At 44.8% G+C, this 23073-nt stretch overlaps 1 pseudogene; it reads right to left on the bottom strand.

The window, feature by feature from the left end:
• Window positions 1-639: 639 nt before the first annotated feature.
• LOC120842901 lies at window positions 640-22793 on the bottom strand (annotated as a pseudogene).
• Between the last annotated feature and the right edge of the window lie 280 nt (window positions 22794-23073).

The following is a 23073-nucleotide window of genomic DNA, read 5'->3' as shown; positions in this document are numbered from 1 at the left end:
CAGCCGGTATTAGTTTCTAGTATGGCGTTAACTTTTTACATAGGCCTGAGACTTTGATGGGGGCAAGAAAGACTACATCGATATTTGCGCAATTCCCAATCTTCTTAAGGTTCTAAGAAATGTCATGAGTGTAGGTGATGACTATTAGTCTTTGGTTACTGTATCTGTCGCGTGACTTGCGGGAAGTGGTTTCACTTTTCTTAATCTGTTTGAGAAGAGTTTCGACGACTGAAGTTAATAGATGTCAAGGATATCCAGCACTTAGTATCCTAGATACTTGTTCTGCGAAGTTGTTAGGCCTGAATGTGGGCAGGACTTGAAAATATAGTTTTTTAAGCACTGACTGACTATGACTCTCTTTACCAACTTTGAAAGCGCCGAATTATAATTGAGGAGTGGTTTTTTCCCTGTCAGCTCATATGATCAACAGACATGACGGGGATTAAGAGACAATCTTAGGAGCAGAAATCTTAAGGATTCTAAAAGATTACACACGAGCTTCCAGAGCTAGTGTTCTTATGATTTCTACACCACTTCAGATTCGCCTTTTACCTGTTTTACTGTTTTGACCGAGGTGTACACCGTTGGACGAAATTAAAATATTGTCACTTCGAGAGTCTTCGGTATCTGTCCCTTGTCTCTATGTGTTTTCTTTCTATTTAGGGTATAATTTTTAATCCTGCGGCTCACTCGCAGCGCGTCGCTTGCTGCGCCCGCCGTTCCGATCTGGTGCTGCTACGAGCCACGCCTTCATCGTGGCTTCCACTGAGGTCTTTGTAGCCTTAGAGCATGTTGACACCACAGCATCTATAAAAAAGAACAATAAATTATTTTTCAGATATTTACTTTTCAAAAAGCAATAAGCGTGATAGCCACACTAGGAGTAAGGAGAATTAGGAATGTCCTTACTCCTAAGATTTTCAATCTAATGCTGCTCTAGTGCAGAAACTGTGTACTCTTTGTGTAAAAGTTGCAATACTATCATGTCACATAAAAAACAAAAAAGAGGCTACATAGACATGTCGGTCATTTAAAGAGTTCTTCTAGGTATGTCCCTTAAGCGGGGTCCAAACCATGCCTCAAAACAGGAGAAAACGGGTCCCAAAAAAAATCCGGAGGGAGAGGAGTGACATCAACGGTCACGCCAACGCGACTTTTGGCAGCTCCCGCTTTGCGGTCTAAAGTTGAAAGTATCCATCTTTTCCCGGCCCCGGAGAGAGCTCCACAGCGCCACAGAATCCTGCTGGCCAAGCAGAGGAAAGCGGAGCACCTTTATCGCAAACCTTGAGCGGGGTGGGATGGAGGCGGATGGGGGGAGGTGTGCTAATTGCTTTCTGGAAACCCAGCAAAACGTCAAATTGAGGCTTACCCTAGTGAAAAGTCTCATTTGTATAAGATACTTCTTGGTCAAATAAACAGATACGATCAAATAAGATCATATAAGAACATATAAAATGTTTATTAATTGTAACTTCTTAGTTACAAGGACAGTATTTTCACGAATGAAGAAAAAAAGTATTAAAGAAAATTTATCAACACGCACACCATGAAATCCTGTTCTGTCCAAAAGAATATTATACACCTGAAAATTGTGTTTCGGTAACTAAAGGGTAACTGCAAAGAAAAAAGTGTATTTTTATTAAACAGCCTAATTGGGACAAGCATGTAACAAAAAAATTGTCCGCTAAATTTTTTTTTTACAGCAATACTAAATTGCGTAAGACCGATTATAGTCTGTGGCTATTTCGTCCGTTTTAAATCGCGTGCCACAAAGTTGGTAAAATACGTCTCGGAGTAGTTGTTACACGTCACGGAGTGATGTGCGATAGAAACTCTTCTCATTGGTTAAGAGATTGATTGAGAGCTTAGATATTGGTTTTAAACCTTTGTGATATGTTGTAATTTATGTTTGAGCGGCATTTTTGATATTTAAAGAATAATCCATGTAGTGGGAGTTATTACTATTTTTTGCAAGAGGTTTGCGAACGGGCACTGACGTTTGGATTGGTACTATAACAAAAAAAAAAGCTTAGTCATTCTTTTCATATCGACGTGTCTCTGCTCCCGCCTGTCTCGCCTACCTCGACTAGTCGCTTCGCCTAAGTCATCAGTGTTTCCTGTTGACCCAGGTGCTTGAGTGAGACTTCCTGAAGTGATGTGTATTTAGCAGCTGTCACAGGCGTTAGTGACAGGAAGTGACGAGGGGTTTTGGCTTTCGTATTTTTTTTATGTTTTATTTTTGCTTGCGCGCGCAAATGCCGAATTTTCGGAGATGTCAGTTGCTGTAAAGCGGCGCCGTTTCTCTGTAAAGTTCTGCCAGATTAGTGATCGATCACCAGCGGGTGTCGTACATGTACCGGTAAGGGGCCTCTAACAAGATGCTCCCTGCTTAGAAGAAGACGAGGAGGAATAAAGCGTTCTTTCTGGTCTCGCTCCAAGTGACTGACCCTTCTTCAATACATGGTGTCAGAAGCGGGATTTTTATAGTACAACGAACGCCAATATGGAACATGTGCCCCCTCCTGGGTGCCTAGTGCTTTCTGACGGCGCCGCAGAGAATTGGAAGAAGTTCAGGCAGCGTATCGAGCTGTTCTTCAAGGCCACAGCACCAGCGAAAGAGAAGACGCCAGCGCAGAAAGCAGCCATTTTTTTCCATGTAGCTGGACAAGAAGCTATTGACGTATTCAACACATTTCCACTGACAGCGGCTCAACGAGAAGACTACGATGCCATCGTCCAAGCCTTTGAGGACTACTGCAGCCCGAAATGCAACGAGACATACGAACGGTACGTGTTTAGAGCAAGGCAGCAGAAAGAAGGCGAGAGCTTCGAGCAGTTTCATCGCGACGTGCAGCTCAAGGCCCAGACATGCAACTTTGCTGAACTGAAGGACTCCATGGTCAGAGACCAGCTAGTCTTAGGAACGACAGACAAAAAGCTGCGTGCTCGTCTTCTGCGAGAGAGGAACCTTACTTTGGAATTGGCCATCGAGTTCTGCAAAGCCGCGGAGTTAGCGGCTGCCCAGAATCGCACCCTCGAGGGCGAAGCAAAGATTCACCGGGTCAGCAAGTCGTCAGTAGCACCAGGACGAGCCCCTCAAGACGAACAAAGGCGTCAGTGTGGCTACTGTGGAAGCAGCCATGAACCAAGGAAGTGCCCTGCCTGGGACAAAACGTGCACGGCTTGCAAGAAAAAAAAAATCACTTCTCATTTTGCTGTCGAAGCAAAAGAAACGTCTATAACGTGCGAGCACCGACAGCAGAGGAGCTGGAGCAGACACTTGAAGACTCAGAGGACGGCTTCTAGATACTGGCAATACAAATTGACCAGGTCTCAATAAAACAAGATTGGATTGAGACCGGTGATCTAGCCGGCCACCCGACAAACATAAAAATCGATACCGGAGCACAGGCAAACGTTCTACTGTATTCTTATTTCCGCAAGATTGGGAGAGTAAGCGACTTGCAGCCGTCAAAAACCGTGCTGACTAATTACGAGGGCAATCCTATACAGCACTTCGGTACAGTCACGTTGCCTCTACGTGTTCAAGGCAAAGAGGAGAGAGTACCATTGTTCGTAGTGAAGAAAGGAAGACAAGTTCTGCTTGGCCTAGAGTCATGCGAGCTTTTCGGACTTACTGCCAGGGTACATTAAGTGACCTCTTCCACTAATCAAGACTTCGTAAGTGAGTTTCCTACCCTGTTTCAAGGATTACGATGCACGCGCCGGCCATACAGTCTAATCCTCAAAGACGACGCTCGACCCGTCGCCATGGCTCCTAGAAGGGTACCGCATGCGCTTCGAGGCCCACTACGGAAGGAGTTGGCCCGCATGCAATCGGAAGGAGCCATCGCCAAAATGGACGACGCGTCGGACTGGGTGAGTCCGCTAGTAATCATTAAAACGAATGATGGGCGATTAAGAGTTTGCCTTGACCCGCGGCACATTAACCGCAGTTTAAAACAAGAATACTACGAACCTCCACGCCGGGAAGAAATAGAAGCAGAGCTAACGGGAGCTATAATGTTTAGCAAACTGGATGCGAATAGCGGTTTTCATCAAGTACCGTTGGATGAAGAAACTTCTAAGATATGCATGTTCAGCACCCCGTTTGGGCGGTATCGATTCCTCCGTCTGCCGTTCGGGATTGCGTCCGCTCCCGAGGTCTTCCAGAAAGCGATGAGCGAGGTAGTTAAAGGCCTGCCAGGTACACGTGCCTATATAGATGACGTGTTAGTCTGGGACACGTCAAAAGAGCAACATGACGAACGTCTACGTGCGGCATTAAATGCAGCAAGAAACGCCGGACTAACGCTCATTAAAGAAAAATGCATCTTTGCTAGAGATGAGGTTCGATTTCTTGGAGACCGCATCAGCAAGAACCCGATAAGATCAGATGCAGGTTTAATTAACTGTGTAGCCAGCATGCCCCGCCCCTCAAGCAAGCAGGAAGTTCAGAGGTTTCTTGATGTGCTAAACTTCTTTGGGAAATTTTTGCCGCAACTTTCAAGAAAAACGGAGGCACTGAGGGACTTGATAAAGAAAGAAAACGGATTTGTGTGGCTGGCCGTTCATGACAAGGAGTGGAATAATTTGATTGAAATGCTCACGTCAGCCCCTGTCCTCGCAATATTTGACCCATCCAAACCAATGAAGATATCAGCTGACGCGTCGAGTTTTGCCATCGGTGCTGCACTATCTCAGTTGCATAACCAGGATTGGCGTCCCGTGGCATATGCGTCACGGGTGCTGTCGAAGGCCGAAGCGAATTATGCACAAATTGAAAAAGAGACTCTCGCTGTAACTATTGCTTGAAAGCGATTTCGGGAGTTGGTGGCGGGCTATCCCGTGCTTCTCGAAACGGACCACAGGCCGCTCCTAGCAATAGCAAAAAAGAGCTTCAGTGAAATGCCTCCGCGACTTCAGAGATATTTTTTCAGGCTGTTGCAATTTGATGTCGAGCTCCTGGAATGCAGCTGCTCTTAGCAAATGCTCTGTCACGAATCCAAGTTCCGAACACAGAGAAGGCGGAAGCAAGCTGAAGGTGACAACATCGCCATCCACGCCACCGGTGTGCTCACAAGTCTTGTCAGCGACAACATGAAGGCCCAGTTAGCGTCGGCTACCTGGGACGACCAAGAACTAAGGCAAGTCATAAAAACCCTAGAAGAAGGAAATGCGGTTGTTGGAGAGTTGTACCGCTTTCTTCGGAACTTACGTGCATCGACGGCGTGCTATCTGCGAGGCAGCAGGGTGGTGGTACCAAAACGTCTCCGTAAAGAGATGTTGCACCGACTGCATGAATGGCATTTCGAATTAAACAAAAGCCTGGCGCGAGCAAGGCTATTAATGTACTGGCCCCAAATGAACGCGGACATCAAGGCACTAGTCAGCCAATGTTCCACATGTTGTCATTTTGCTTATAGGTAGCCATCGGAACGCTTAATGCTTAAACGAGTCCCGGACCAACCCTGGCAGCGAATCGGTGTAGACCTTTTCGAGTACGGCAGCAAACCTTATCTGGTGGAGTATTGTGCCTACTCAAACTACCCAGAAGTCGAGTTTCTGCCGCTAACAACCTGCCGAATTAGAGTGGATAATCTATCCGCTATGTTTGCGCGGCATGGAATACCTATAGAAGTTTGCACCGAAGGTGGACCACAGTTTACGTCTCACGAATTTGCATCGTTCAGAACTAGATGTGACTTCATCCACACTATTTCCAGCCCAAGGTTCCCGCAGTCCAACAGGTTGGCGGAAAAGGGAGTCCAGATCGTCAAGCGACTACAAAAGAAAACTCAGCACTCGAACGAGGACTTCTGGGTTGGACTACTTAACTACCGGACTACACCCTTGGAAGATGGACGCACTCCCAGTGAGCTTCTGATGGGAAGGTAGCTACGTGGGAGGCTGCCAGATTTTACCGCAGCCACGACTTCCACAGTGCGGAAACATGCACAAACCTTTAAGACAAATCACCATCTTGCTCCGCTGCGTCCTGGAGACGTCGTCCGGATCCGCGATGACAGTTCTTGGTGTCGCAAGGCAAGGGTCTAGCGTTGTGTGGCTCCTCGTTCGTGCAGAGTGTGCATCGAGGACGGGCAACATTACCGAAGAAACAGAAGACACCTCAGGAAAACCGCTGAACCGTTCCAGCCACGCGAAACTTCCGTCGAAGATGAGTGCCGCGAGAAACAGTACAAGAGAGCTTCAGCAGCCCCTTACGAAGCACAACACCCAAGCCCACTCACTGCTACTGTCCAAGAACCGACCATATCGCTACTGCTTCAGCCAGAAAGCCTGACACCACCTGTCCCTGACGAAGCAGCGGCAACTTTTCCGTCAAGCACTGGTGCCGCCCCCACTCAGCTTCTGGTCAGAAGTGGTCGAAGCCTCTGGCCCAGCCGTTACGTGCACCAGCAGAAGCGGGTTACCCAACCCAAGGTCTGCCCAGAACCATGCGACAGCGGAGGGCACCAAGCAGATTACACTACGACCACAACTTCATACAACGAACATAAAACTTGTCTTTTGTTGTAGGGGGTTACGTTATGGTCATCTTGATCATCAGGGAAGGGAAGATGTACCGGTAAGGGGCCTCTAACAAGATGCTTCCTGGTTAGAAGACGAGGAGGAGGAATAAAGCGTTCTTTCTGGTCTCGCTCCAGTTGACTGACCCTTCTTCGATACAGTCCAAGCGCGCCGAAGGTTCGGGTGGTTCAGGCGGTGCGCCATCTTCGATGCTGGCAGCCGTCCTCCGCGGTGTATCTTCGTATGGCAAAAGACCCAGTTGCTCGAAGCGGCCAAGAAGCTGACGTTTTCATCCAGGGTCCAGCTTGCGCGCAGTTCGCACAGAACACAGAAGCTCCAAAAGGCTTTGGTACGCACACAAGACGCACCGAAAGTTGAGACGCTGCGTACGTCGTTCAACTCTACAGCCAAGACAATTGAAGAGCAAATCCAAGAGCGAGGGGCGGGGCATACTTCTCCTCCGCGCCGGGCGAAAGAGCGGGTTTCAAATATGGAGAGGTTGTGACTCCGACTAAATTACGCCTTGTGGCGTAAATATTGCTAAAAAATATTTTTGTTCGCGGAAAGTTTGTTTTGTGTCATGCTTGTCCAAATTGGGCTGTTTAAATTTAAAAAAAATATTTTTTTCTTCGCAGTTACCCTTTAAGCTAAAATAAATTTCACTCACAGTGCTATATGTTTTGTTTGATTGCAATGGTAATTATTTTATTAAAGGTGCCCAAGTTAAAAACATTAAAATCGACTGCAGCAGACCCCAATGCATCAAGAGGAAATAAGAAGCAGTAAATCTTGTTTTAGCTTATTGTTTCCAGTCGATACTTACTCTTATACTAACATGCTCCTACACAAATTTAGAACATTATGTTGTTTTTCTCGACCGATGAAAGTTGCAGGCTTTTTGCATTGTGCGGCCGTCTTCACACACACAAAAAAAAAAGCTTTCCACAACCCTTTCGCATGACACATATGATTTGCAAATAATTACGATAGGTAATTTTCCAACTTTTGACAAGCAATTTTTGCTTGCAATATTTTGCCATCAAGGGGAGAGGCACAACGGCGCATGTGCGTTTGTCTCCTGCAAGAACTACGGTCGCTTCCTGCAGTGCTTGGATAGTAAATGGCATACCATCAAGATTAACATGCTTACCAGCGACCTCCGCGCTTTCCTCCGCCCCGTAGTTCGAGAGCGCCATAATTTGAGTAGTGAATGTTAAAACAATGTGGAATGCAACACATTTTGAAGATTCTGGTATTTCTTGCAGGACGCGGGACACGAGCCCTCAACGCGGCACAGTCCCGGGAGTCATGGGACAGGTGGTCACCCTATACTTGAGGCGGTTCAATAAACATACTTCGAACCTTTTTTGAAGGTAGCTACAATACGATCAAACGACGTCCGAATGCGATGTTTGCCTAGAACAGCAAAATAGACAAGATGCATTCACATGAAGGAATGAAAGGATATAGCTACGAAAAATTCCTAACAGCTACGAGTTGATAAATTAGCTCTTTTTATAAATTTTGCCTTCAAACCTTGCTCCTTTAGCATATTCTGGCTAGTACCTAGTGAATACCTTGCGGGTGGTATCTTGGCGCTCAAAAGTGTGACTCCGAGTGAACCCTCTGGTGCTTGCTTAGGTTTTCTGGCACAGTGCTGGCACGCTGCAACTTGGCGACGCCAAGAAGCCAATATACGAAGATGCCATACTCCATCGACCGTGCGAGGTCGTGGTCCCACCTCTAGGGTGATAGTGCGGTGCGATCTGTGCGCTCGTCGGACAAATCAACCACCTCTCTTTTACCGCCTGACATTACTCCCTGCACCTGGGTATAGACGGGTGCGAGACTGCAGGACGAAAGATAAATATATGACTGGTCCAACCAGCAGCTTGCACCACACTGTTAGCTGATGGGGAGAAGGGAGGGATTTTGCAAAGACGCGAGCAACGCGCGATCCGCCGTGAACAAACAAAAACAAAAATATTCTCTGTATTTTACTTTCATTTTGTTTTTGTGCTCATTTGCGAGGAAGAGAGAAATAGAGGGGATGGGAGGCGAGGAGACAAGATGCATGGCGCATCGCGTCCGTCTCCTTCCTTTTACCCCCTTGCGTAAGTGAGGGGCAGAGCCGTATATGGGAAGGGTTTGGCCAGTCTATGATCTTGCTGCCGCAAAGCCTCCCTACCAATGAGCCAACCAGCCCGCGGTGCAGAGCGAGAGGCGTATGTGCATGAACTCACGGCTGCTCCCAGCTGAGCGGGAAGATCTGCCATTTTCATTCATTAGCCCGGCGGAATACATGGGATCGACATCCAAATTTCGGTTCTTTCCTTTTATTTGGCAGGCTCTGTCAATGAAAGGATATAGTATTATTCCTCGGTGGCTTAAAAAGCTAACAAATGAATTTGTCAATGTTTGAACGCAATTTTTTATTGGGGCAAAAAAGAAATAAGCTTGTAGCAGACAACGCGTAACCTAAACAGTGCTCAGTGCCTACAGCGTGTTGCGCCAAAATAGCGGTGGTCTCCTCTTTGCTCCCTTCTTCCTCTCTCACTCCTTCAGCACTCTCCTTCCTTTCCTTCACTTTTTCCTCTCCAGGACCTTCGTCGCCCGACCCACTGGCCAGACTCTCCCAATATACGGCTCTGGCGAGGGGGATGCGTGAGCGGCGCCTGCAGCTTACAGGCGCGAAATCCGACAAGATGCGCGCGAGTGGCGGCCACCGGGGTAAGGCTGCCAGAAAACTTTCTGAAACAAGAAGCAGTGCGGCTCTACGGCGACGCCGGCTCGGTGACTAGATAGCTCCATGCTCTCGGTAAGGTCGCAAATTTGGTCACGAATGTCTGTCACTTTCTTTGGTCACGATTATAGGACGACCCTTAATTTTTTACAACATATTCGAAAAAAAGGTGGACTTATATTGAAATAAATAGGGCAGCTAAGAAATTCATGGGTTACACACATCGTAAGTGGAGAAATCAGTATTCATGAACAGATTCTTAAGTGAGAGAAAGGAAACAGAAATAGGTGAACTTCCGGTGTCCCGATCACCGCGAGAGCGGACTCTTCCTACGGCGACAGTGTTTTGGCAACACAAATCTCCAATCGAAGCTCGGTATGCTTTGAAATACACAAATCTTTTGTATCAAAACAAAAGGGGCAGCCTTTCCGTCAACGCTTGTTTGGGCACTGTGTCCATGAGGCATGTTGAAGCTACCATGATTTAAGGGCACCAGAATGTCCAGCTTTACTGGAGCTGGACTAAACCAGGGGAGACACGAGCAATGAAAATGGGCGCCGCGCAGCAGTAGCCATTGGAACCTGTGTTAACATCCCTACGTCATATTCTCACGGTGCCGTGTCACTCGAACCTGGTAATGCAAATAATGCCACACGGTGCGCCTGTGGTGCGCCTTGCAGCAAGGGGTGAGTGGTGCGCGGCGCCCACTTTCACTCCTTATGTATGCCTGCTCAACCGCGTCAGTCGCCTTCTACAAACTCGATCGCGACGAAGCCAGCACAGTTATCGACGTTGCTAAAGGAGATAGCCCACACAGCTCATTTGAAATGTGCCACAAATGAAAACAACTCGCAGACTTGTTGTCTTGAGGATGCAGGTGGAGGCCAACATCCAGGAAAATAAGTTTGAACTACAAAGAGTGGCAGCAAAAGCCACCGTGAATACCTGATCACAATTGGAGTGGACATGTCCGTGTTTTGATTAAAATGCTGGAACAATACTGTTGAGTTTACCACCTATGACAAGAACACCTTGCCACTAGACAACTGGAACTCAATGCTGACGTAACGTTTGGTAGAGCAAGATTAGATAGACATCGCGTAGCTCTCAAGGGACTACCACAATACGTGTTGACATTTCTAGTAGTGTCGTGTCGGAATAAAATGAGCATACTAAACGAAACAGTGTATGTACCACATGTTGTGAAGATAATACGGTATTTATTTGAGCTCTTTGTCGCACAAAACAGCAGATCGAACCAATGAGAAAGTCAGCAGCCCCTGCCAACCACCCTGATACTGACAAGGCCACGACGAGGGAATAAGACTGGCATTCTACCTCAAAAAACGTTCAGCCTTTCCACTTTGGTGAAAAAGGAAGACCAGCGAAGCTGTACTATGGTGTGAATGAAGTAACGGCTGGCCGCAAGTTGACAAGCCAGAGAGGAAAGGCTGGAAAGGTTGCCGCCATCTATGAGCGACGGCGGTAGCTGTACGGAGTGTTGTGTCGACATTTATTTGCTGGCGGACACGATCCTGGGGAAACTAGCCTTTAACAGCTATGCTGTAAAATCCAGGTAAGGGTTAAAGGGGCACTGACACTTCAAAATCATATTTTTGTTATCATCCGGAACGATTGAAAACGATGCCGGGACATGACCCTCAGAATACGAAACTTGAGAATTCAGTATTTGTGAAGTAAAAAGACAATTTCTAAATGCCGAATTCGAAGTTCCCGCGCGATCCGCGCCGGTGAGTTGATATCAAATATTGCGGAGTCCTGCGAGTAAACTTTCTTTCACGACTCCGTGCTCCAACCCGCTGTTGCCACGGCGACCCGAAGCGAGGAGGTGATTAGCGGGAGATAAGGGCACCGGTGGATCGGGAAAAACCGGTTTTGTTCCGTGCGAGCGGTGCCGCCTGCCCACGCGGCACTTTTCCGAGGGAGGGTACAAACCTAGGAGGCGACGTCACACCGGACTTCAGTTTTTGGTATTTCAAAAAGAAGGGCCGTATTGCGTTCGCAATTACGTTAAAAAACATGTTTTACGATTGCCGTTATTAAATGTTATAGAAATGTCGCCTACAAAGCTTCTAAATTTCATGATTTTTGATGTCACCAATCAAAAGAAGCGAGGAGCAGAAAAGAAAGGCGCCAAAAGTAAAAAAAGAGAGCGCGCGCGTCTGGAAAAAAAAAATTTTTTTTCCGATGCGGTATGTTTTTGCGTGTCTATAACTTCAACTTGCATCGTTTCCGACTTTAAAAAAAAAAGTTTGGGGTGTCAGTGCTCCTTTAAGGCTATTCACGCAGAGAAGATCGCCTTAAAAAAAGAAAACAATTCCGAAGGCATCTTCTATTTAGCAAGGCAGCAGGTAGTTGGCAGATAGTCATGGAGCAACGTTGCATTGAGTGCCTTACTGGGCCTAGTGTTCCTAGCTGGCCCTTCACGTCCGCTATGTATCTGGTGATCTGTGGATCCAGCGTTCACCACCGCAGCGTTATCTGGAGTACTTCTCCCTTATTCCTTTTTTCTGCTCTAAGCTCGTGGATAGAAGGCAGAAAAATGAATACCCGTTGGTCGTTGCCACAATGTAACCGACGTGTTCGGTAATATTGATCTGATCGTAAAAAGTGTTAGACATTCCTGGAGCTGTCGTAGGATTCAATCGTGACTTATGCAAAACTTATGATAATTTTAATTTGTGAATACGGATTTATTGTTAGGTTTCGTCGTGCGCACATCTTTTGTTGGAAGATCATTTCATGAACCTGGGCTCTGTGTTTTATCTGGTACAGCCAGTAGTGATGACTCAATTCAAAGCAACTAAAAGGACTCCAACGGTACAAAACGGCAAACAGCTGTCACCGAGGCAACTGCCTGCTGCGAACAACATAATAAGCACTGCAAGTGGGTTCAGGAAATCATCAAAATGTATTTATTGTCCTGGTGCCTCCGTCGCTCGTTATTTTAGTCACTGTGGATGTAACCAATGTTAATGTCTAAGCCAGCCTTTATAGTTAGGTAATTTGTTCGACAAGCGTAGCATCACACAGCATTCCTAAATAAACTCAAGGACCACTTACGAAACACGACGGCGCGCAGGTTCTGAAGATCTTCAAGGGCTTGTTTTTCCCCCCGGACCCACACCAGCTCATCTTGAGGGCGAGGTCGTGCTTGATGAGGGCACAGAGGACCCGACGCGTAGTGTCCTTCTCATCGTTGCCTCCAATGAGGGCTAGGTGCTGGACCTGTACGAAACAACCAACATGAGATTCAAATTCAGACAAATCTATATAAAAGGAAAAAACCATGTCAAGGTATAATGTCATACATCGCCCAGAAGCTGGCAATTTATGATCGGTGGCCGTACCAAATAGCCAGTCAAAAATCCCAAAAATAAGTTTGTTAGCCAACCTGTCAGATTTGTTACCCAAAGCATCCCCTTGGGTGGCTACTCTGTTTCAAGGGTGGATAGAGGAAAAAGAAAATTCACAGGAGAAAAGAAAAGAATAGGTAGAGCACAAAAACAAGTCATACACATGGGTAGTTAGACATTGTACCACGAGTCAAATGGAACGTCGGACATGTTACAGCACAGGAAAACCTATTTCAACAATATGTCTCAGCACATTTAAAGGGTTCACAGACACTCCAACAAAACATTTTTAGAATTTTCGTTTTCCTTGCACACAACAAAAAGGACATATTCAGGGTGTCTCGCAAATTATTATTTTTTTTTAATTTCGTGACTTTTCCAGGTTTCCCCTGACCATTTCAGGTGAAATCCCCTGACCACTCTAGAGGCGGTCAAATATATAAAACCATTACAACACAAGGCATTGCGCATTGAGCACAATGAGGATTATTTTGCACGGGCCTAATATAACTTGCATGTTCCGAAATATTTTGGCTCGACCAGTCCGGGTTAAACGAGCACTTTATTGCCGCTGACATCGTCAGTGAAGAGGCCACTTCCGGACGCTCAGCTACACACGTCAATAACCAAATGGCAACATGGGCACCAGATGCACTTTCGGATACTTTCGGCTGAAGGCTTGGATTGGATTGGTGTCTGCGGCTTTCCCATTTGTTACTATATCTAGTACAAGGAGGCTCTAACTGGATCTAGCCTAGTGTCGCGCCCTCAATCCAATCCAATCCGTGGCTTCGACTGGATTTGTCGGTTTTCTCTGCATTGGGTAGCACACTGTGCATCGGGGAAGCAGAGTCCGCGCCTCACTCTAAGCAGAATTTATTGCCTATATTTCTGCCCCCAAGTCCTCAAGTCTTTGCTCAGGGCACTCGAAGGCCTTTTTGGCTCATTTTCCCTGACTGGGCTCGCTTTTTGACAATTTCCTTGACAATTCCCTGATTTTTCCCGGTAATTAAAATTTCCCTGACAATTCCCGGTTTTCCCGGTCGCTAGACACCATGCATATTGTGCTAAAGAGGCTCCAGGAGACTACACAGTTTCTCATGATTTCAGTCTGGTATGATTGACCACTGAAAATAAATGCGTATATAGTAAACATCAATGCGCATTGATTATACAGATAAAGTTGGCAACAAAGGTTTTCCAATCCAATCCAATGCAAGGCCCGCTATCCAATGTTCATAACTCACACCCTTGTTTTGGCAGCTTTTACAGCGGAGCTGTTAAGGGCTAGATTCCCCAGGATCGTGTCCGCTATGTCGACACAAACCTGCCTGGGCAGCTACCACCATCTATAAGCGACCGCGGCAAGCACACAACCAGTATGGTTTCTGCCGTCCCTCGTAGATGGCGCCAACCTTTCCAGCTATAATAGAAGAATGGATAGTTCAGCGCGTTGGTGGGAATTCATCGTACGAAACAGCGCGAAAAGCAGACGACGACGAAGAAGAAGCACAGTGTATCGAGTACAGCTCCGCTGGTCTTCCTTCTTCCCGAGACTGGAAAGGCTGAACGATTTTTTATCTTGGACTAGTACAGTTTCAGATATACCGTCTTTTCAAACGTATTGTATGGCTTTGTATATGTCATCTTATTCTTATTGGACTTTATAAACCAGAGGTGGCCGTTGTGGACACGTGAAGAGTCCTAAAAAAAGAACCATTTCAAGAGTCGCAGCAAAAAGGTAAACAGGAGGCAGGATACCTGTTTGGTTTCTTTTCACCTCACTTATGGCCACAGCAAATTCCAGTCATAAAGCAGCTGTTCATCACATTTCTTTGTTACGTGTCCCCATTTGTGAAACAAGCACCTTGAAGGTGGGCTGCGAAAACACAAGCTGCCCTTTATTTTATGTCTCTTCCCTTTTGGTCTTGAGGAGGGAGCGAATTGACATACCAGGGAGCTTCGAGCCACACCTGCACGCGTAAAGAGCCAAAGGCAGCTCACCAGCTGAAGTGTGGCCACCGCTGTTCTGTGCTGCCATCTCAAAAGTCAAAAACCCGCAAAATAAATCGCGTAAAAACGCTAGATTTCAGGTGTACGGCAGAAATGACTTTTTAACTGAATTTATTGCTACAGAAGAACCCTGATTACGCGTCCCCGGCTCATGCGACGTCCCGCACTTTACGACGACTTGGTGCAGCCCCGGCCGCACCAAGTCTCGAAGTTTAAAACCCTGAACCGGTATCAAAGTTTAGAACCCTAAACTAGTGTTGAAGTTGAGAATCCTATAGCCTCCATTTTTGTTTCTTAATTCATGTGCATAGTTTACCGGGCCCATTCTATTTGGCAGACTTGGAAAACAAAATCATAGATTCATGCACAAATCAGTTCGAAGCATGTCTGAAGGCTTGCCATGTAGTAATATATCAATGGCATTGCAAGTGTTATTTTCAGTGACAACAGTTTTGTTGAGGGTAAGCAAACATGACACCTTTTATGACTACAACTTACTAAATAAATTAAGCTATTTAAGCTTAAAAATGTCAACTGGAAAACATTTGAGACAGTCAGAAAAATGCTAACATGACCTGAACATCAAAAAATCCTGCTGCCCGCGAAATGTCATTTCTCTTTCTAGACAACTCGAAAAACTATGGCCACTTTGTAAGCCTCGAAGACTCATGAGTTTGAGGTTGAGTGGGGGGCGTGATTTTGGTAAACTCATGAGTTCAGTGAGTGGCGTGAGCTTGCGACCTTGAGTTTGGTGAGGGACGGGAGTTTGTGAGTTCGGTGAGGAGCGCGAGTTTGTGAGGTCGGTGAACTCATGAGTGTTTGGTGAGTTCATGAGACCGGTGAGGGGCGCGAGTTCGATAAGTCCATGAGTTCGGTGAGGGGCGCAGGGTTCGGAGTTTGGTGAGTTTATAAATTCGGTAATGGGCGTAAGTTTGAGATCGGTGAGTTCATGAATGTTTGGAGAGTTCATGAGTTCGGTGAGCTCTGATAAGTCCAGTGAGGGGTGCGAGTTCGTGAGTTCGGCAAGTTCATAAGTGTGTGAGGACTCGAAGGGGAGTTCTACAATTCAGGGAGCTTTGAAGCCCCTTGATGCTACTAACAGATTGACTGGGTCCGAGCTAGAAATGAACGCTTACGCAGATCTTGCATTCAATTCCTGCTTCGTATCGTGCTAATGCCAAGAAAGTATATGCCTCGAATTATCTGCTAAGGAGCCTCTTTAACGTCTTCCTTCACTAGTAAACAGAAGGCCGCCATTAGTACGGCAGATATGCCATTTTTCAGATGATGATAGTGATCAAAGTGTCCAAACTGAATTTTGGAAAGGGTGTATTTTGGCGCATGCTAGCGCTAAATGTAGCACTTGCGTTAAGGGGGACCCTACTTAATGTTTGATGTTTGAACCACTTGTCTGTTTTAAATGACATTTACAGGGCTTGTTTCTGTTGATGTTAAGAACATTTCTGACAAATTTGGTTAACCTGGCTGAAGTACAAAAGAAATTGCAAATGTTCAAATGTGAAAGTGGGCATGTCTGCGTAGGAAAACTATAATTTTGAAATTACTTATAAAGTTGTCGTTTTCATGTGTTATATTGCTTTAGGACAGTTCAAAGCAGGTAGCTATGATGCTATATTTCTATATTATAGCATCTTTTATGACAAAAAAGCCACAAAAAAACAGCAATACTATTTTTTAGATTTCTATCCTTTATCCAAAATTTTAGTTCTTCAACATGAAAAGTGACAAAAATAAAAAAATACAAGCTTATAGCTATCTTCCCCATAAAATATCATTCCAGAAAAACTCATAAAAATGAACCCAAGTTACGTAATAACAAAAGGATAGTTTTCCTCAAGTGAAATTTATGCGAAAAGGGGGAACGGAAAAAAGCGTTCAAAGTGCTTCAACCTCTACCTTTTCTTTAGCATCAGTGGACCGAAAATAATTTATAAAAATATGAACTTTGCAGTGTAAACTAATAGAACTTCCTGGGAATACTCTCTTAGATGGTGGATGTAAATAATATATTTTTCAAAATCAACATTTTCTGCAGAAATCGTTTTTTCTGGGTAGTGTCTCCACTTAAAGCACGCTACACAAGAAAGAGTTAGAATAGCGGTTCTCTGCCACAATGCATAACCCCAAGCATCTCGCACCCGCAACGACACAGAGATATAGTAACAATTTTTATTTCACGTGCGAAATGCTATAACTTTAGAAAAAGGTTTTTTGGTCCAGAGTAACATTTTAGATTTTATTAAATATGTAAATGCGACGGGAACGGTCCACCAGTCATGTCCGCTTGAGTCGCCTCGGCAAAAAGGTCTTGTGTATTGACCTTCGCGCACCATACCTTCACTAAGAAAAGTTTGCGCGTTACAAGCAGCCGGCAATTCCTGCCCACCTTGCTGCTCTTCTAAATCGTTTGTGACGTGTAGCTCCCGTGAGAGTGCAATGTCGTACTGTATTGATAATTGGAGTCACAAAAATACCGCCGACAATGCGCTCCCGACGACTGCCCAAGCGGCGGCAGCCGCCACAGCGTGCAGCTGCACGAGCTGCTATTTTTTAACTGCTCGTTTTGGCTTTAGCCAACTTCTCGTGCGCATCGCGAATCCTCTTTGGAGGAGCGCAAAACCTCTTTGCGTACGCGCGCAATTTCTGAAAAATGACGTATGCTAAAATAGCGCACGCAAAGCGCAAAACGTGGTTAGCGTTAGGCGCCTGCTCAGTGAACACGACGTTATTCTTTGCATACGCAAAGCTTTAGCGTGCGCTACTCAAAATTTTAATCAATCAATTTCCTGAAAACGAGGTAAAGTGAAAACACATTTGTACTGACGCCGTTATCGCACCACGCTTTCATTTTATTTTCATCTATTTAAAAGCTTTGTTCTCTTTTCGCCCAGCAAGTTATTAGCTTAGAAGTAATTATAGAAGTTACACATATTTTTTATGAAAGGCCAAGACCCAAAGTCGTAATATTTTTCAATGATATGACTCGCAGATCATATGACGCTTTAGCGCGGTCCCTTGAAAGTCACATATTTGAAATTCCACTGTATGGTTATGAGATTTGAGCACTAATAACCAGAACTTCCCAAAATATTGCATTCAGTTAATGATCACGTAAATAAACTTGTTTTGCAAAGGGTACATTTTATGGTGAAATGCTCTACCGTAAAATACTGCGGAAGCGCCCACTATTAACATTTAACAAATTTGGGAATTCTGCAAATTATACGTTAAGCGCCCGATTTGATCAGAGAAGCGCCCATGCCTAGATTAACTCAGTTTTCAGTGAAAGTGGGGTGGGCGCTCCCCCGGCATTTTATGGTACTTGATCTGCCTCCAAGTTGAGGAGGTACACACTGTTTGCTTGGCACAGCATATTCTTAGAGAAACGATATTGTATACATTGGAACCCTCCTTATATGACTTTCCGGGGACCGTGCAAAAACGTTATATAATCGAAGAGTCATATAATAAAACACGTGGTGAATGATGTTGATTGGGACGAAGCTCGGGTGGTGCTGATGATACTGATTTTGGTCATAGGTAGTGCTGATGGTGCCGTTTTCATTCATGTCAATAGGAGAATGTGTGGTTTTCTTCTTTTTCTTTTTTTAAGAAGACAGATGGGATGGCAACGCAGAACCCCCTACTCTTTTTTTTTCTTCTTGATACTGATTTTGGTCATAAGTAGTGCTGATGGTGCCATTTTCATTCATGTCAGTAGAAGAATGTGTGGTTTTCTTCTATTTCTTTTTGTAAGAAGACAGATGGGATGGCAACTCAGAACCCCCCACTCTTTTTTTTTCTTCTTTTTCTCGATACTGATTTTAATCATAGGTAGTGCTGATGGTGCCGTTTTCATTCATGTCAGTAGAAGAATGTGTGGTTTTCTTCTTTTTCTTTTTTTTTTAAGAAGACAGATGACAGATAGGATGGCATCTCAGAGCCCCCTATTTTTTCTTCTTTTTTATCTTTTTTTCTTGCTCTCGCTGCTGAACTCACGAGCGGGAGCTCGTGAGCTCCTTCTCGCGAGCTAACGAGCAGGGGCACGCCAGACGGCGGACGGACATACGGACATGGCTAGCCCCTAAAGAGCTTCGCCCCTAATATAATATTGACAACTTTGGGCCTCGACTCCAGATGACAACAATGTGTACAACTTCTATAATTACTTGTAAGCTAATCCCCTCCTAGGTGAAAAAGAAAACAGAGCCCCAGAATAAATAAAAAGTAAATGAAAGTGTGGTGCATGCAGTAGAGGTGCTGATGAAATTTTATTTCCACTTTACCTCATTTTCAGGAAAGTGATCAGTAATTTGCTGTTAATACTGCAGATTGGGTGAGTTGGTAAGGCACAATTATGAACCAGCGCACAGGTAGACAGTTACTCAGAAATCCAAACACACAAAAAAATACAGTCACACAGCACTGTGTGAGTGCATTTTTTTGTGTGTTTTTGGATTTTTGAGCAACTGCCTACCTGTGCGCTTGTTTGCCATTAAGTATAATTTCCTTTCGGTGGCATCATTCTTTAGAAGTGAGCAACACTGTCTCGGTCGTACACAAACTGCTGAAGGCCATCGAACACGATGCCTCTGCACATGTCAAAACATGAATCCTCGTGCCTGTGACACTGCCGTCTTCGTTCAAACTATTGACTTTGTGTCGTTCCTTTTTTGATGACTTCATCCAGCGACACTGCATCGTGAATGGCGATATGGTCGTTGGCATTTGACGTGGTCTACAAGCCACGATGAGTTCATGCGGGAGTGGCACAACGTTATTCAAGAGAATGCGAATTGCCCAGCAACCGGAAATCAAAAGTAGAGTTCCAGCCTGTCGCGCATGCGCATAGCAGTCGAAAATGAGTCAAACCTTTGCCAAACTTTTCACAAGAAGTTAGAAAAAGTCGAATCTGGTCGAACTTAAAACTCGACCAATTACACTGATACTCGACAACTCTCGCTTTTTAAAAGCACGGCACAGCCCATCACCTACAAGCATGAGTGCGCGGATTGATTTGTTACCACAGGAAAAAACGTTTGCAGGACCTATTTTTTGAAGACTTATTCAAGCCCCGAAGTTCGGAAAAATGAGGTTCTTGTGGAAATCAAGTAATTTACAGTAAACAGTTTTTAGTCATAGCAAAGCCAATCAGCAGTTTGCTTGATCCATCTTGGTGGTCTGCCTTTTATGTCGCTGATTGGTTTAAACACACAAAGCCCTATTACATTATCAACGACAAAGATATCACCATAAAGGCTTTAGTCATCTCATTAAAGTGGGCTCTTCCGCAATAAATTGTTCATAATGAGTTGATCGAAGCCGCAAACATCACCTCGTAAAAAAAAATCACAATATTAAAAAAACGTTATTTGATTGCTTTCCTGAAACATCAGTTATTGTGGTTCATTACTTCTGAATAAAAATTAAATTGTAGTTATAATTGAAGCACATTTTAGGCACTGTGATTTCAAAATATAAATTACAATTGGGACAAAGAAATTTTTTCCCTCACACTGAGGCTTTTTTCTACGAATTCACCGACAGATAAAAACACGCAGAAAATCTGGCTCATTGTCCTGTCAAACCATGGGGTTTCATCACAAACACACATGCTGTCATTCACAGCACACAGGGCAACTAAATGCCTGATAAAGTTAAGTTGCCAGGATGGCGAAGACCCATGAAAATGATGCAAATATGATTTACACATTGAATATGACAACTACACACCGATATTGTTATAAAATCTCACCAGAACATTCAGACTGTCCAGGGAGTCAGCATCGGTGTCCAGCTCCTTCAGCCCATCGTACCTGGTTGCTGGTAGAGCAGGGCGGTCCGCTGGTAGGGCAACTGGCACCTTTCGGGTTGTGGTCGCTACAGCAAGCTTTTTCAGCTCACTTACTTGGGTTAGAAAGTTTGCTTGGTTCTGGAGCACCAGTAGTTGAAAAGCTGAAAAATAACATATATTTACCACTTTACTATTTAGCACCCACTCTTTTTAATTTTGGTGTAAACCCAATTTTCCAAAATGCAAAATAAAAATAAATGCTATTCGGGCATAAATGTCTGCTTAATTCAAAAGAATGTGCCTGTATCGAAAGATAGTTATTCGGCTGGGTTTGGCATTGGCGTCATTGCCACTGTCAATACCACAACTCTCCCATTACAAAAGTTACACAGAAGTATCGCTGGAATAAGCATTGATACTCTAAAATCACTAAACACCGGGATGTAGTCATTTCCTATCCGTTCCACCTTGTGGCTGCATGGAATACAGTAGTGACGGTGTCAGCTCCTCCGAACCCCATCCGAACCCAGGCAAACACAAACACACAAACACACACACACACACACACACACACACACACACACACACACACACACACACACACATGGAATCTGCTGGTTCATACTTTTTACTTTTATAAAAACCGAAACCTTCCTCCCACTAAGGAGCAGAAAGAGCGTGGCCCAAACTGGTAACGGGAACGGCGGCTTTGGTCGAGACCCAGAAGTATAATAACCAGTCGTCCTGAACTAACCTAGACAAGATAAAGAATAAAACGTCTTTTGTCAACCATCAGAGATTCGAACGAAAACTGGAATGACCTCTCCTCGGAAACACTGTCCTTGTGTTGTGAGAAAACTCAGTTGTAAAATATAGATCAAAATGATAAAGGTGCGAACTGAAACAGGACTAAAAAAGACAGACATATGGCACGAACAAGCGCCAACTTCCAACCGATTTAATGTAATACCAAACATCGTCAAACTGTCGATCCCCATCACCTAATTGCAACAAGATAAAGGTTACTATCACTCCTCGCATGCAACCATCAAGAAACACAACTTCTTTGTTCAGCAGATAAAGGGATGGCATGCTTACTTATTCGCCTTTTTACTTTTACTTTTTTACATTCGAACATCGAAATTCTGAGTTTCTCGGATTAATCTAATTTTATGGAAATTTTACTGGCAAGTGTTTCTCTGAGTTTTCTGGTTTTCTCCGAAAACACGGCACGCTATTCATGTCCTACTGGCCATAAAACTGACCTGTACAAATCGGATTAGTGCACATTGCAGTTTTTTTTAACCGATCAGTTGGAACTAAAATCAAACACCCTGTATAGTGTTTCCTTGGTGTGCCAGAAGTGTGATGGAAAGGGGTTGTAATAGCAGAAGGCATGATTGCTTCAGAACTTTTTTCACATGTGGTCACATAGTCTAAGGTTTTAGACGGCAAGAAGAAGGGGTCCAGTACGCCCGTCCGGAACTGCCTGTTACGATCTAAGCAATTATCCTGCTATAAACATTTGTCCTCGTCCTCTAGAGCCTTGCCTAGAACGACAGTTCTGCTTCAGTATGACCGGTTTCTTAGCACCATTTACTCGTCACACAATCAGGTTTAGAAACCAGTCACCTACTCTTCCGTGACACTTATGGTGACATCCAACCGGCACAGGTTGGGCGAGTCCTCGCCCATCACCTCGAGTACGGCTTCGACGAGAGGTGTCAGGACATGGGGGCTTGGCCCAGCACTTATGAATTAAAGGCATAGTAATTTAGTCTCGTCTACTACTTAGTCGGGTCACGAGCAAAAACAGAGGAGGTGGGGTTCACTGTTCAAGCAAGTATGTAAATAGAAAATTCACCAGAAAATCAAAAGAAACACAAATGCTGCATGAGACATTCTTTTAAACATTCAGGAATTACCAAATAACATTGCCGAAACTGTGGACTATGTGATCATACAATTTTTACTTTCTTGCAGTTTGGCCTGTCGGCCTCGACTATTGTGCTCTCTAAAATGTGTTTTAATATTGTGTCCTCAGTTTTCGGTCTTCCACTAGAACTGATTTACGAATTCCGTACAGCCTTTGCAGAACTGGTACATAAACTGCAATAAACGGTCTTCAGCTTCAGTAACATAGCTTTTACTTCTGTTCTTGGAAGATATCTCGACTCCCGACAGAGGGCAAAGGTGCACGATTATACATTGTTCACATTCACGTGTGTTGGTTTGATTGTTCATATCGTATCACTAAAGCAATGCACTTTTCTTTAACTTCAAAACACAATGGACTTACCTGTGCGTTGGTCATGCTTCTTGTTTATACTGTAAACTTTTCTGGTCTTTTTCAAAAGGTTCCCCGAGTACTGCTGCAGCAGCCTGGACTTTGCAAATAGCCCATGACTATGGAAATATCATCGTACCTTATTGAGAAAATCAGCTTAAGCTGGTCCCAGCTTCCAAGCTCCGTTATTGCTCCAGTACGCCCAGTTTTGCATGCTGGTCATGCCGGTTGATGGGGTCCCAGCTTCAAGCTGGGTTGTTTTCCCAGCATGCCCAGTTTGACATGCTGGTTGACCTGGTCATGCTGG

This window comes from Ixodes scapularis, unplaced genomic scaffold (genome assembly GCF_016920785.2).
Source record: "Ixodes scapularis isolate PalLabHiFi unplaced genomic scaffold, ASM1692078v2 PGA_scaffold1__304_contigs__length_218370807, whole genome shotgun sequence".
Classification (NCBI taxonomy): domain Eukaryota; kingdom Metazoa; phylum Arthropoda; class Arachnida; order Ixodida; family Ixodidae; genus Ixodes; species Ixodes scapularis.
Note: the sequence above shows the minus strand (reverse complement) of the source record. Positions and strands in the feature narration are given on the sequence as shown.